Source organism: Ailuropoda melanoleuca, chromosome 7 (genome assembly GCF_002007445.2).
Source record: "Ailuropoda melanoleuca isolate Jingjing chromosome 7, ASM200744v2, whole genome shotgun sequence".
Taxonomy (NCBI): Eukaryota; Metazoa; Chordata; class Mammalia; order Carnivora; family Ursidae; genus Ailuropoda; species Ailuropoda melanoleuca.
The window spans coordinates 111,776,308-111,792,189 of record NC_048224.1 but is presented as its reverse complement, the minus strand read 5'-3'; the positions used below and the strand labels follow the sequence as shown (position 1 = coordinate 111,792,189).

Sequence of the window (15,882 nt, the reverse complement as noted above, 5' to 3'; positions counted from 1 at the left end):
AGACAAATGTCAGAAAGGCAACTTCATTTTCTCTTACCGTACTGAGGAAATGACCTGATGTTCCTCAAAAATGACTCAAGGCAAAAGACATTAATGGCTCTTCTATTCTCAGATTAGAAGAAAGTAGAGAACCACATGAATCCCACATGTAATCAGCTGGTCATTTCCTGAGATGCTGGCTTAGATTCATAAATGATAAAATGGGAAATAATGATATGTTTTCATGTATTGACTATGATTAAGCCATATGCATATATTTTGTATAATTTACCATATATCTACTAGGAGGTTATTTCCTACTGAAAGATGTGACATTTATAACTATTCTACAATTTACTTTTTGAAAACTGAGACTTTCCTTTGCTGTATATGCATTCCATATTGCTGAGACATACATTCTGTACTTCCTAAACAAAGCCAGCAATTTTATAGTGGTTCTTAAAATCTTTCATTGATATACCTTTCAGAAGTTATTAATTTTGATACTTTGAATTGCTACATAGAGTCAATACGTTTATATCCAAATTTTCATTTAACTCCTTAGCAATTTTACAGAGACGGATAGTAGCAATAGTAAATAATGAGATAGTGCTTACTAAGTATTGTATCTTTCTTGCCATTTATTTATTTATAAATTTTTTAATTTGAGTATAGTTGACACACATTGTTATATTAGTTTCAGGTGTACAATGTAGTGATACAGCTTCCCAACTTAATGAAACGGAAGCACAAAGAAGTTAAGTGACTTGTTCAAAGTCCAAAATTTAGAAGTTGCAGAACTGGCATTTAAAACTAGGCAGTCCGTGTCCAGAGTTCATGCATTTAATTACTATGCTATGCTGCCCTCATATACATTTTAATATAGTATATCTGATTAGTCTTATGAAAAGAAAGAAATTTATAAATTTCTCTGTTGCCAATTAGGGATCTCAAGCGTGTTCCAAATCAGCTTCAACTGCTCTTGCGTCCAAACCTACCTACCCTCACCCCTTCTTGCACACGCTCTAATTTTATAGCTCTTGTTTCCTCCGCACTTTAGTTGATTTTGATGATTAAAGAGAACTGCTCATCTGCAACAAAAGCAGACATTTCTGCCGACAGCAATAAATGACAGCTGAAACAGCATTTAAAGTACATCTTGAATAAATGTTCAAAAGCATGGCCTTAGGGCAATTTCCTGTTTTACTGGAAAATCTACTTTGCTAGCGTCTGATAAAATTGTATGAACAGTGGAAGCTTAATTCTCCAAGGCATGTTCTATGAAGCATTTGACAGCTTATCTGATGAAATCCACTCTACCACCAGTTCAGAGAGACCATGTGCCCCTCATGGAGGAAGCCCAGTCTGAATGGCTCTTGTAGCCTTGGGGCTGATGTTATTAGTTCCTAAATGAACTGATTAGTATTTCCTTGACTTATTTCCAGCAACTGTACGCATGCTTGACACACCAAAGTTTTTCCATCTTGTATAATCAATCCACTGTTGAAAACGACTTGCTTGGGTGTGAAAATCTCATTAGAGCTATTTAATATTTTGAGCCATCCAGGTGATTCAATCAATTTGGCTAAAATTAAATCACTGCTTACATGAGATTAGATGAAGTGTCAGTTCAGGCCCACAATTACATGTTCCACTTTCCCTAAACTATGGCAGGAATAAGCAACCGCTCATGAATGGAATGCCAAGCAGTTGCCCCCAATGCCTCAGATCTGCCAGGAGGTGGTAGAAAAGAGCGTAACACAGAAATTTGCTGTAAAATAGTCTCCATTGCACAAGTTAATAATGCATTAACATTAATAACTCTTCAAATTCAAATACAATTTCCAAGATTTCCTACCCCAGATGCAATGATCTATGCCAGCCAGGGCTACTCGCCTCTTCTGAGTTTCATAAGCTGTCAAAGTTTATGATTACACACACAACCAGTATCATAGTCAGAGTCTTTGTACTCCAGATAGTTGCCAGAAGTTGTGTGTGTGTGTGTGGGGGGGTGTCCCACCCTCCTTCCATCAAATTGTGATCAACACTGATCAGCTTGGTTAGAGAACAGTATTTATGACCTGTCATAAACCTGATACTTTCAAAATGGCCTAAAATGTATCCTTTATATTAAGCCATCCAGCACTGAGCTGGACAACCCAACAGCATTATTTTGGGTCCCCCATAGAATTGCTTTTAGGGTCCTCAAATGATTATTTTTTTCCCTCACTTAGGTGTTGATGTGCTGTCATATTACAAGGAGAAAAATGAAAGTTTTGGTTATATTTACCATATAGATGCTGCAGGGAACATCATTCCATACATCACACAATGTCTTCATTATGAGAAAAACCAAGGATACTTCTCTGGGGTCTCAAAATTCTTCTGCTTTTGAATCACCCATTAATTTTTGCTTTATGAGAACACTGAAGACTGTAGTTGGTCTTTCTCTTCCAGGCAACGTAAAGCCAAAGTTGCAACTGACCCTTACAACATGCACCAGATTCTGATGAGCATTTTAGGTACAATCTCATTCCTGGCTTAATCCTACAATTTTAATCTCCTCTACTCTTGGGATGCTTTTTCTCTTTCACTTGTTTGACCATGGATAGTATCTAACTTCAGGGCATGTGTTTCTGAGCCACCTGATATTTTACTAGAGCATGTCAGGGCATAAATAAATGAATGAGTAAATCTCCTAGGACTAAGCACATCAGTCTTTCAGTCTCCAAGGTGATTCTTGTGATGATATGACAAGGGCAAAGATGAGAAAAGAAGATGCCATTATTGATGATCACGAAAATCTGAAATATTCAGTGACATAGAAAATTCCATTTGTTGGCTCTGCATCATCAAGGAAATGACTTAACTTCTCTGGGTCTCAATTTCTTTATTTTTTAATGAGATGATATTTTGTATAATTGTGATAAATATTTGATGAGATCATTCATTTATTCAACCAATAAAGCAGCTGCTATGCCATATTCAGTATGTAGATACAGTACCACATGGATACAAACTGCTCTTCATGTTGAGGATGGAGGAGAAAACAAGATAGGCGAGGTTCCTTCTCTCTGGAAGTATATAATCTCAGGGAAGGCAGAAAATAAACCTGAAAGCTGATAAACGAGAGCGTTTCAGATAGTGGTACATGCTATGCATGTCGTCACAGAGAAGTTCATCATCCGAGTCTTCTTGAGAAGGTAACATTGAGCTGAGACCTGAGTGATGGGTAGCATCATGTGTGAAGCAGAGGGAAGAGCATTTCAAAGGGGTCCAGGTGAAGTCAGGGACAAATTCAAAGGCTGTGAGATGGAAACCCACTTGTTGCCATCAAAGAACAGAAAGAAGGTCACAAGGCTGAGCACGGTGCATGAGGCCAGAAGGGTCAATAAGGAAAGAGGATATACGTGGCACTTGCTCTGTGCTTGGTATATAGTCATCTTTCTTACAAGGCAGCTGTTAATTACTATGCTACCACATTTGTAAGCAAATAATGGAAAACAGTGATTGCTTCCAGTTATTTTTGACGCTCTTGGAAGAAAAAAAAAATACTCCATTTATTTCCACTGTGAACCAAGACATAGAGCAGAAAGGAAGAAAGGTGACAGGTAAAGTGGGGCAATGTGAGCTTCCTAAAGAGATAGCCAGGGTTGGTTCTCTGAGCACAAATGTAAAACGTAAAAGGCATCACCAGTACACCCCCAGAGGCCACACAAAGTCCTGGATCTTGACGAAAGTACAGAACTAGGAGTGAGAGCTGAGAAGGGTTTGTCCTCAGCCCCACGCCTTCAGTAGTAACCAAATCCCCAGTATGGAGCCAACCAAGCTCTGTTTCCCCTTCTGAAAAGGGTAATAAAAAAGAACCATAAGACAGCCTCTGCTTTTCCTGACAACTACTAATACAAGATAGATGCAAAAGAAAAAAAGGAGAAACTACTACTGTGCAATAGGCATAGTTACTACTCTGCAAAAGTTGAATAATAATATGCAGCATTTGCCGTGTTTTACTAACACTCTAATTTGGGGGATATACAGGAAGAATGTCTGGAAAATTCTATATAAGATTATCCTTTAGGAAAGCAATAGCTATTTATTCCATCAATTAACAATTGTAAGGGAGCTTTGGGAGAACATGAAGCCTTTTGATCATTGTAAACTATTTAAACTATAGCCCCCATCCTGAATAGCCTCAAACTCTCCAGAGGCTTTTCATTGTTCACTGAGTAAAGTCCAGTATCCAAACCTGTGTGACTGAACTATCAGAGGCACCTAGAATTATGCTGAATTCTTTCTCTCTGTCATCAACAGGGTGGGCTTTCCCAATGATGAATATGCTTTGTGTCAGAACATTTCGGACCTCAATCCAGAAAAATGAAGAACAGTTACAATGTTACTCCTCACATATGGCTCTCCCTTCAGGCTCCAGAAGCTTGTAGCTCCCTGAGACCCCAAAGAAGGTCATCGTAGAGGACACTCCCAACACTGCTTCTGCAACAGTGTCTCAGGGGCCAAAATCAGCATTTGCTGCTGGTGTTTAGTAGCATCTGATGCCCTGAAATGGAGTGCTTTTCATCAGCCTTCACATTTAGTGGTCTCAGGGGGAAAAAATGGCAGGATTCCCCTCAATTCCTAGAGTAGATACAAATGTGGAAGGAAGGATCCTATTTATTTCCCACTCTAGAGAAAATTTATAGTTAAGATAACAAGTGATAGAAACGGGACAAAGAACAAAAACCAACAGGCCTGTCTGCCGATGTGACTTCTTGATATCAATGTGAGTTTTTATGTGATAAGAACCATCTGGCAGTTGTTGGACAGTTAGGGTTGGGGTTTGGGTCTTATTTTCCTGTTGTTACTGAAGTTCATTTTATGTAGAAAAATAGCAGCCAGAGTGGCCCTTAAAATCTTGCTTTTAACATTCTCCTTTAAATCTTTAGGACTTTCGTATGGAGGATATGAAGTTGCTTTATCATGGAGTTCTGAAAAACAGGCAAGCCTTTTTTGATTAGTGTTCTGTAAAGAGTGGGTGGATTTGCTTTGGATCTTTTCAACTATTGATATTACCTTAAAAACACCAAACCTAGCCTTCACATACTTCATGTGACCCAGCGATCCACCTAGAACAATAAATACATTTGTTTGTCTCTGTTACAAAATGTTGAGAGGCTGATACAATCAGGGTCATGTTTGTCAAAGGAGGCAACTTTTTAAAAATTCAAAATATTTCCTAATTTGTTGTGGGAATAAAAAAAATAAAGTCATTTCCTCCAAAAATATAACTCATCTGGTAAAAATGGGGCTTTCTAGTAGAACTTGATGGAAATCATGAAGTCCAGCATTTGCCACTTGGATTTCCCCCACCATTCAATCTGATGCAAGCTCCAGGATCTGGTAATGTGGATGGGCTTCCATGGTTGATATCACAAATCCTTCATTTTGAAGCCTAAATGGAAAATGACATGAAGTTTTTTCAGAGTTCGCAAGTTTCTCCCAGCCCAATCTGCTCCGTAGCCAGGAATTTCAACACCAACTCTGAGTATCTTTTCCTAGAACTTCATATTTCCTTCATTTAAAAACAACTCAGAGCAGTTGCACATCAACTTACATCATGTGGTTTTCAAGCAGCCTTCTCATAGTAAACCCACAATCTCTCCCACAGACTAAACCAAATGTGTGCTGCACAAACTTGGGCAAGATTCAAATATAAATCACAGGTGCCTGTCAAGTTTGTGTAAGCACTGGAAGGCTCCTTGGGAACACATGCACAGAAAACCTGCTTGGCCCCAAGAAGCAGTCCAGCTCCAGTCAATGTGTGGGTCCCCTTTCCTCCTGCACCTCTGAATCAGTCCTAAGCAAAGCCAGCTTCCTTCCTCTTCGCAGAGCGGCAGCTGAGGGTGACAAACACAACTTCGGCAAAAACAGGGGCTTGTAAACTTGTTCAAGGTACATCTTGTAACACATCTTGTCTTTCAGATTCATTTACCTCCATGAAACAATAAACAAAAGAGGCAGTCCAACCCACAACACTCTCAGGAGAGGAATTGCTTCCCCAAGTGCTCCAGGACTCAGCTTCCTGAAATGTCATCATTTGTCACCAGCCACAGAAGCCTTCTTTCTGCCTCCTGGGCAATGACAGTGAAGGAGCAGTACTGGGCAGCATGATAGGCTGCTGGAAATGTCTGAGAGCTGGGTATGGAGGACTAAAGAAGCTAAATGACACCCTGGTCAATCAGGCAAGAAGGGTAGGAGCTCAGGAGCTCCACAGTAGTTGATGACTCAGATTCCGCAAATTCATAGATACTGTGCAGAAAGGAAAATGTGGTAGGGAAAAGGGAGGTGTTTGAAAGATGACATGAAGTTAAGATCCATAGAAGTTTCCACAACAGTCTTTTATCATGTCTAGTCACTGTCTGTTACATGAGAACAGGAATGAGTTCCCCTTGCCCTCAACGTCATGAAAGCAAGAGTAGCCAGAGGAGAATCAAGAAGTCACCTGGTGGGAAATTCCTAGGGAAAGATTGCCTGGCACTGCATCACTGGTTAGAACCATCTCCTTAAGAATTAAAAAGTATCTCCTTTTCCCCCCCAAAATAAATAAGTAATATTTGTAAAATTAGAAAAGAAAAAGAAATAGAATACAGGAAGAAGAAAATAGAAATTTACAGAAGGATTAAGAAAAAGATGAGAGAAAGAGAGAGGGAGGGAGAGAGGCAGAGGTTGCTTCTCTTCAAAAAGAAAGCAATAGAATAGTTCCTTCCAGGAAAGAGTTTGAGCATAGTAACAATCAACTTTACCCACACTTGGATGAAGCTGAAGCTGTCTTTTTTTTTTAATTGAACTATTTTTATTTCTCTAGGATAAAAGAAATCCAAGGAAATACGGGCCCTTTGGTGTGAACTTCAGCGTTCAATGACATAGAATGTTCATGAGACTTTCCATATGTCCTTAGAGGAGGAAACTATGTAACTGTTCTACTAATCCCTTTGCATATGTTATTCCATTTAACTCTCGCAGCCATTTCTTGATGTAGTTAATATTATTCCTACTTTGTATAAAGAACCCAAAACTCAAGAATTTGTTTGAGGGAAGTTTGTGCAGCTGGAAGAGCTAGGATTTGAATTCAGATCATGAGGTTCTGAAACTGCATACAATCTCTTTATCCCACCCAGACTGTGCACCTCACCACCCGTATCTCAAGAACCCTCCTCCTGTGTTCATTTACTCTATGAACTAAAGTTTCACTCACCCTAACAAATACCTTGAACTCTGGCAACGTCAGCTATTCTAGTCTTCACATTAGAATATTGCTAAATGTAAGAAGACTATTGGGTTGTGTGGAGGCTTTTTCATCAATGTATTTCTTTGCCAGCTTCTAACATGCTAAATAATATCAATTGGCTCAATTCAACCCCAACACTACACCTCAGTCACTCTTGTCAAGGTGAACAGTTGGTGGTTCCATCTTGCCAACTCCATTTGTCAGGACAATCTTCATCTCAATTGATATGTTGACAGCACTTGACCCTGTTGATTATTTCTTCCACTTTGGAAGTCTTTATTCAGTTGGTTTCTAGAGCGTTACACAGTCCAGCTTCCCTTCTGCCTCAGCTGATGATCCTCAACAGTCTTCTAAGCAGGCAATTCCTCTTCTTCTGCCCTCTTCTCTAGCCATGTCAACCCTCAGTTGATTTTATCCACTGCCTCAGCTCAAATACCATCTAGATACCCCACTCGAAAACTCTTCCATAAGCTCCAGCACCTTTACAATATATTTCCAGAATTCAAATAATTTTCCAGAACCTATAGTAATTTTTTCTAATCCGAGATCCCATTGTCCCTCACCCATACAACTGCAACAATCCTCATGTCTCCCCTCCCATCAGCTTTCTCTTACACTTTTAGAGTCTAGTCCAACTCGAGCCTGCAAGTTCCTACATGATCTTGCCCCACCTGATCTCATATCCCATGATTGCTTCCCTCATTCCTCTCCACTAACATCACTCTTCCTGTTGTCTGTCAAACTCACACACTCATTTCTACCTCAGGACCTTTGCATTTACTATTCCCTCTGTCCAGAATGCTCTTCTATCAAATCTCATGACTTATTCTCTCATTTCATTGATGCCTTTTCTAAGATGTTATCTTCTTAAAGAGATATCCCTTAACCACCAAGACAAAGATATCTTCTTCCATCTTTGCCCTGCAGTACATGTTGCATTTGGTTTACTGGATGTATCTCTGATATATTACATATTATTTTGTGTATTATCTGTCCTCCACTGAAGTACCAATCCCATGTGGGCAAAGACTGTTGCACCCTTTCTCAGTGGTATTTACAGTGTATAGAACAATGCCTAACACAGATTAGGTCCTCCAAAAATAATTGCTAAGGGAATAAATAAATCAATGAGTCAGTGTAAAAGAATGTGGTAAGGAAAGGGAAATTGGTGAAAAATAACATTACAAAGGTGAGCTAGAGTCAGATGATATTGGGTTTTAAAGGTCACAGGAAGTAGTTCAGATTCTCTTCTAAATACAATAGAAAATGTACATAGGATCTTAAAGGGAGACAAGAGTCATCTAATTAAGGTTTTAAAAGATGACCGTCTGCTTTGTGGAGAATGACATGCATGATTTCACACAATTTCTTAAAAATCTGTGTGCAAATCAGATTTTGGTAAATCAAATAATATTCTTAAGGCATGATAGTAATCCTCAATTGTATAAAATAATCTTGCAGGGAGTGGAACTGCTGCCTGCTTTATGGCCACAGATTTTCCCCTTGAGGGGAATAAGAGCAGAAACAATTCCAGCTATGAACTAAGTAGATTTAAACAAAAAAGTCTTAATACAGAAGCGTTACCCTTCATTTTTATCCCCTGAAATTAAGGGATCTAAATATTTTTTATTGTTTGTTGGAACAGGAAGAAAAACTTGACTTCACTGTCAACTCTGGAAAGTTACTTTCCCGGTGAGCAGGTGGAAGGAATATAAATATGGGTGCAGAAGCAGAGCCCTGGTGTGAAAGGAAATGAGAAGAAAGCATAGGCATGGGAAGCTATCTTCACAAGTTGGACTCGTTCAAGTTTATTTTTTCTCATCAGAGCAATACAGTGTTCCCCCAGAATGAGAAAGGAGGCATGCAGCTGATGAATGAACTCAAAACAAACACTGAACTACATGGAGTATGAAACATCACATCTTCCTGCTCTGTAACATGGCAACGGGGAACCATATTTCGTGATATTGCGCAACCTCAAAAGCGAATTAAACCTAGATGGCAACATCACATGCTTGGATGTGTAGTCTTTTCTTATCTCCAACATCCATAAAATAAACAGAGCCATTACTCGAAAAGGCAATTCCCCAATTTGGGAAACTGAGGCAAAAGCACGCCTAAGTAGCATGGGATACCCAGCCAATTAAAAATAAAAAGAAGCCTGGGGTGTCTGGATGGCTCAGTCAGTTGAGCGTCAGGCTCTTGGTTTTTGGCTCAGGTCGTGATCTCAGGGTCCTGGGATCCAGCTCCACCTTGGGATCTGCTCCCAGAGGGGAATCTGCTTAAGATTCTCTCTCTCCCTCTTCCTCTGCTCCTCCTGCCCTCGAATAAATAAATGTATCTTTTAAAAACAATAAAAATAAATGAAGAGTCTGCACACTCAATGTCCTTGCCTTCCCTTGCACAATTCACATTTCCCTTCAAAATGTTTACATGCAGAAGACGGATTCAATGAAGATAATGGAAGAAACCAGCTTTCATCCCAGGAGTCGTGCACACAGAAATATGAAACAGATGAGAAACTCATATGCAGTCAGCTGTATTCCAGGGGAAAGGAAAAGGAACACTCTCCACCAAAAAAAAGGGGGGGGTGGGTTTGAAGCAGACTTCCTAATTAAGGACGAAGAAACTCAAACCAAAGATGACACATCCCTCTGTGAACAATTAAAGGGGGATTGAACAAATGTGGGTGGCATGTGAGTTGTAAAAAATAAATTTGGAAGACTTGTGTATGATGATGACAATATTTTTAAAAAGATTTTTAAAATGTATTTATTTGAGAGAGCAGAAGCAGGGAAAGGGTAGAGGGAGAGAGAGAGGAACAAGCAGACTCCCCACTGAGCAGGGAGCCCGATGTGGGGCTCTTTCCCAGGACCCTGGGATCATGACCTGAGCCCAAGGCAGATGCTTAACCTTAACCAAGTGAGCAACCCAGGTGCCCCGATGGCAAAATCTTTGCACAGAAACAAAGTGAAGCAGAACACAGAGGGTGTAACTCCAAATGGGGAGGAAAACAGAAAATGAAAATCTGGCGCTTTTTGAAATATTTTCTCCTTTTACCTAAATAACCTCTGAGTTAAATTTATTGTGGTCACTGTAAGCTCCCTGAAGACAGGAACTATGTCTTACCACTTCTTTTAAAAATCTCAAATATCAAGAACTCAATGAATGCTAATAATTGAAGAGGACAAGTAGAGAAGGAGGAAGAAAGAGAAGAAAGTGAAGGCAAAGAGTGAAGTGTTATTAGCAGAAGCCTTTCCCTATCTTGCAATAAGAAGTAAACACACAAAGACAGGAATCCACAGAATTTGGGGGATTTCTTCCTTTAAGTATCTTGCCTGAACTGCTAAATCAAAACCACTCTCTTTCTAGTAAAGACAACTTTCTAGTATAGACAACTGTCTATAAACCAAAGCAGAGATTTTGAAGTATACATTCAAAGAGCAGCTCGGCAAATTGGCACAGGGTCACAATTCCTTTCAGATCTCAACAGAACTGGGCTTGGGTTTGGAGCTCGCAGACCTAGACAAAGGTAGGAGATGGGAGACGTGCTCTGTTGTGCTGGGCCCTGCAAGACTTTCCAGGGTCCTTACTGGTGCCCCTCTGCATCTTTTCCTGGCCTTCCCTCTTCACCACCCCCCCGCGAGGTGATAGAAGGGAGCCATCACCTTCACCTCTGGAAGCCTCTCATTCACTCCAAACTACCAAGAAAACGACCAGAAGAAACTTTTGATCCCTGTGAGAAAGACAGTCCCCTTTCACCGACCTGCAAACGTACACAAGAGCAAGCACTGTAGCTGCCTGTTTTGTTTTTTAGCAGGATTTGGCAGTGTAACCTTCCAGAAGGTAGCATTAGCCTGGCTTCTGCTTTTAAACACAGATAAGTGTAGTCTTCCGTAGTGCATCTGGATGCTTTGATGGTAATAATCACTCTGAGGGGTTGGTTAGGCTAGAATAATAATTCTATCCAATGAAGCATTACTCGTGTCAGGAGAGACAGGACTGATCAAAAGATTCTAAAAGTAGGAATCTGGTTCAGCAGGTGAGCCTGGCAGATACCACAAGTCCAGGCGGGCATGGTTCACGGTACGCAGCCAGTTAACATGCGAGGAAGGAAGGAGGAAGGGTCGATCCGTGTAAGACAGCTGAAATGAGGTCTGTGAAAACAAGGACTACAATGATCTGGGCTAACATCCTCAAGCAGAGATTTCCAGCTGAAGGGACAGGATGAAACAAGTGCATTTATCTCCAGCACCCCACTAAGCCCTAAAATTTAGAAGGAAGGATAAAAATGATTCCAATTAATTACAACAAAAAGAATTGTAGGTGAAATGACAGGAAACAACGTATGTCAATAACGTTTTAGAAGGTGGAAATCCCATGACTAGTTAAAACTGACTGCACAGAGCCCAGATAACAGACTCCTCTCCGACTGAAGTCAATCCCCAGCGGACTAGCTGGGATACGGGAGGGGGCTGATCAAACAGGATCCATTCCGATCCTGGTAAGAAATGGTCGGACTTCCAAGTCCACTCCCCAGCTCTTACAGCTAGCTGACGATTCCCTCCAGCACAACATGAAACAGAGGGCTTATTCTCTGGTAATGTTGGACCAAAAGGACTCTGCCAGGGGCAAAGGTGAAGCACCGCACTGAAAACAAGTGGGTGGTATTAATTTTGTGTATTGGATGTTCTCATGTTCTTCCCCGCGAGTGAACAAAAGTTTGCAGGCCTGAGCTTGCAACCTGGGGGGTGGGAGAAGAATAATTTATAGAGACCAGTAGATATAAATTATCATATGGGCAGAAGATTCTGCCTTCCTGGAGATCGTACAATGAAGCAATTATACCTCATTTTTTATAGTCAATAATAAAACAAAATGAGGAAAACCAAAATGTAACATCCAAAGCTGTTTAGAAGAAATTTTGTAATAAACACTTCATTGTGGAGAATTTCAAACATGTACAAAAGTAGAGAAAATAATATAATAAACCCATTACCCACATTTAAGAATAACAAACTTCAGCAATTATTAACTTATGGCCTAATGTTTCACATTTATTCCCTTCGTTCCCTGGAGCTTCCTTCTTTCCTTATTATTTTGAAGCAAATCCCACATATCATGTCATTTCAGCCACGAAGCGTTCAGTGCATGTCTTTAAAAAATAAGATGAATTTTAAAACTTCATAGGTTAAGAACCAGCATGTAAATAGTCACACTTATCAAAGACTGTGTTTATTGGTTGCATTTTCTATACTCTCCTCTTTTAAAGTAAAAAAATAATAAGAAGGTAAATCTTAGAGTTAGGACATCATGGTGTTGGAAAGCCCTTTAGAGACATGAGCTCAACGCCCTTACTTAGTCAACATAGTATCTCAGGGTCAAGGTGTTTGAGTAACCTCCGAAAGGGAAGGTGCTGGTGGGAGGTGAAGTCTCAAATAGTACCCAGTTCTCATCTGGAATCAATGAGCTTCAAAGAAATACATATTTTTGTCTGTATGGATTATAGAGCTTAGTAAAATCTACTGCCTACAGTGGTGACTTCGTACTGTGTAAAATCGGCTAAGCCAGAACCATTTCCCAGCATGGTCTGAGTTAGGACCGGCCAAAAGAGAAATTTACTCAAGATTCAGAAGGTGGAAGAAAGGCCGAAACCAAGTTTAAGGAAGGGTTGGTTGAGAGCAAGGCACTGTTGCGGCTCATGTCATGCACTTTGTCACGTGTCTGCTGGGTCAGCTCGTTGGCACAGGGCAATATCCAGGCCTCAATTCTTCCAGCTCCTTCCAGATTTCCTTCAGCTTCTCCATGGCGAAGCACACCAGCTCTTTTATCGTCACCCACAGCATCAAAGTAGGAAGCTTGGAAGCAGTCAGAGGCCACCCTGAGTACCAGTGAGAGATGACACAAGTTCTAGTTCATCTTCCTGGGTTTCATGCTGTCTGTGGCCTTCCATGTCCCATGCTCTTCTTCCCATTCTGACTTCCCAGCTGACTTGGGCCCAGCACTCAGCCACGAATGCAGCATACTCATGCAACAACTTCCCCAACTCCCATTATCGCATAACATCAAATCCCTACAAGAAATCCTTTTCTTCATTCAGTGGGGTTCTCCACCGATCACACCCTTCCTGACACACCTGCATGACTAATTACACTGAAATCAATTAAAAATGTATGGTTTAGACACATTTGAAAAATTGTTATTGACCACCGTTTTGTATCTACCTAACCTCTTTAGAAGTAGCTCAATGCTCAAAATCAATACAAGAAGATCTCTGAAACCCACGTGTTATCTTGACTTGCACAATACTTTAAACTTTTCCTGGGCTGCTCACTTCCGTTATTCAATTTGATACATTCGTAAGGATATACAAGCATTTAGCAAAGATTTCAGAGGCTTTTCATTAATAATCATGGGCAAGCTTAATGGCATGGAAGTTTCCATTAGCATTTTAGAATAGTAGGGCTATTGAGTTGAGTTTTCTGTTTGTCTGTAGAGATGTGGTAGATCTTGACGTCAAATTCAATTTAGGGGTTTTCTGGAAAGAATAATGTGAAAGCTGAGGCTTGACTGCAAAGATGTGCCTAAGGAGCTCAGGGAGATGAAAAAGTGATGGAAGAAGTAGTGGAGAAAACTAGCCATTGCTTCATTTATTCGTTCAACACTTTACCCAAAAATATTTATTGAAAACATCTCTCTATTGTCTGAACACGAAGGAGTGAACAAGACAAGTGAAGTTCTACTTGCATGGAACTTTGTCTCCCTAGAATGTGGGTGTGAATAAATTAATGAGTGAATTATAAATAAATAATCAAACAAATAAAATGACATAAGTGATATAAATAACATAAATTCAAAGAGTAATAAGTGCTATGGAGACAATAAAATAGAGTGATGGGGGAAGAATGAAAGGATATCTGTTTCAGCTAGGGTGGTCAAGGAAGACTTCTCTGAGGAGGCGTCATTTGTGCTAAGACATGGGTGATGAGATCAAGCCAGCCACAAAAAGATTTTGGGGAAGAGCATTCTAAGAATCACCAACTGCAAAAGATCAGCAATTACAAAGGTCCTGAGGTAGAAATGAACATGGAAGGGCAACAGGGCTAAAGCATGGAGAATGCAGAGTGTGGAGAAGCAGGGACAGGCCAGATTGTGTGGGGTCTTATGAACTCTAGTTATTGCTATCGGGAACCATGAGAGATTTTAATCAGGGAAGAAATATAATCTGATTTATGTGTTGAAGGATCTGTCTGGCTAGAGCGACAAGAGTGGAAGAAGTGAGACCAAGGACAAAATCAGGCATCTTCTGGAAGACGTTCTTCATGATATGGTGAATCTTTACAAGAATTATAGAGAACTAGATCCCAGAGGACAATTAAGTTTCCCCTCAAGGTTGTTCAAACCAAAAGCAAGATAACAATCTGTGGGCCTCCTTAACATCTTGGTAGTGGCTGCTGGGTTATCCCCACCTCTGTGTAACACCGTAGAAAGATCGGGCATCACTGCTGTGTTTCACTGAACTTATGGGGCAGTGAAGTGGGCATTCCCCTATTTGAGGATCTCGACAAGAGCCTACCAGGTCTGGAGTTGCAACGCAAGTCCACGGTCTTCACTGAGTATAAGAGTCACTACTGCGGGGAATTACTCATCTCTGATCACTGTATGCTAAGAGCGTCCACACCTCTTAGCAACTTCTCTGTGCTGTTAGGAACTCCCATGAGGAACTGGGACAACAGCAGCAAAATGCTTAATTATTTGAGAAATACCTTAGCTGTGACCGATTTAGCTCGTAAGTGGTTTGTTCTGTTACCCTGCTTATTTCAAATATTTGAAGCTCATATTTTACTGTTCAGGGAGACTGCAGACAAAACCCTTATGTTCTTATTTGCAAGGCAAGCTAGGGACTCAAAATGGGCTATCAGAGGAAGGGAAGTGAGTGTGGATCTGAAAAGAATATGCTAGAGGCTAAACTAGCTATGAGGCTAAGTCTTGCTGGAATGGTTCTGAGTGCGGAAGGGGGGGAAGGACCCCATACAATTGGAACGGGATATTTGCACATATAAGGTCATGTCCCAGTTAAAAAGTAGCCTCAACCCTAGCTTAGTAGATTGTGGTTGAAGCTTTAGCCCAAAGGGACAACAGAGAGCAAATGTGGACCCCAGGCAGACCAAATCCTTGAATTGCTCCAGAAACTTCCTGTTGGTGGGATTGAGGTCACATGGGTCAGGACTGACTAAGGGCACCTAGCAAGACTGAGCTCACAGCTGAAATTCTGAAAGTCCTGCTGCTCAGTAGATGGGCGGGGGGTGCAAGGGAGCTGCATCTCACGCAGGTAGATCAAGGCTGGCTTTTATAGAAAGTTTTGGTTTTGTTCATTACTGTACATTTCCTTTTAGTTTTTCTGCACTAATTCTTTAGCCTGTTCATCATGACCTGTTTTACAGAAACAGGTCGCTAAGGTGCAGGGTTTCAGGCAATGGCATATCAAGCACTAACCAAAGTTGACTCATCATCATTGCAACGAGGCAGTGGGTTCCACCCATTTCTAGGCAGAGCAGTGATCAAATACCGATTTATATTTGAGGTCGAAGTTTTGTTTCAAAACTAAATCGACTATTTCT

General features: G+C 40.6%; 1 pseudogene; it reads right to left on the bottom strand.

Moving 5' to 3' along the window:
- Positions 1–12,883: 12,883 nt before the first annotated feature.
- LOC100466022 overlaps positions 12,884–15,882 on the bottom strand; it is a 65,885-nt pseudogene continuing 62,886 nt past the window's right edge.